Here is a 401-nt window from a genome sequence, read left to right as displayed (position 1 = left end):
GCTGTCACTCAGGAGCTCTGAGAACTCAGCCCTAAAGCCCGCAGGTCACGGGTCAGGCGAGTTTGAGGAAAACTCACTGGAGAGTGGTCCCCTGCACTCCCCAACCCCGGCCCCTGGCGCCGACAACGGGTGGACAGTGCCCGGCAGCCTCCAGGAGAAGACGAGGCCCGGCAGGCCCGGAAGGGGCCGGGGAGCGCTCCCCGGAGCCCCGCCAGGCCCGGCCCGCCGTGCCCCGAGGCCGCAGGCAGAGGCGCGCGTAGGGCCGACTCCTCCTCCGCCCCGGGAGGCGGGGCCTCCGCCTTAGCAGCGCGCGCATTTCGCCGCCCTCCGCCTCCCCGAGGCCGGGCGCCATTTCTGCCGCTTTCAGCCGAGCCGGCCCCCAAGGGCGCGGGCCGCGCGGA

This window comes from Cynocephalus volans, chromosome 1 (genome assembly GCF_027409185.1).
Source record: "Cynocephalus volans isolate mCynVol1 chromosome 1, mCynVol1.pri, whole genome shotgun sequence".
Taxonomy (NCBI): Eukaryota; Metazoa; Chordata; class Mammalia; order Dermoptera; family Cynocephalidae; genus Cynocephalus; species Cynocephalus volans.
This window is presented reverse-complemented; position numbering follows the sequence as displayed.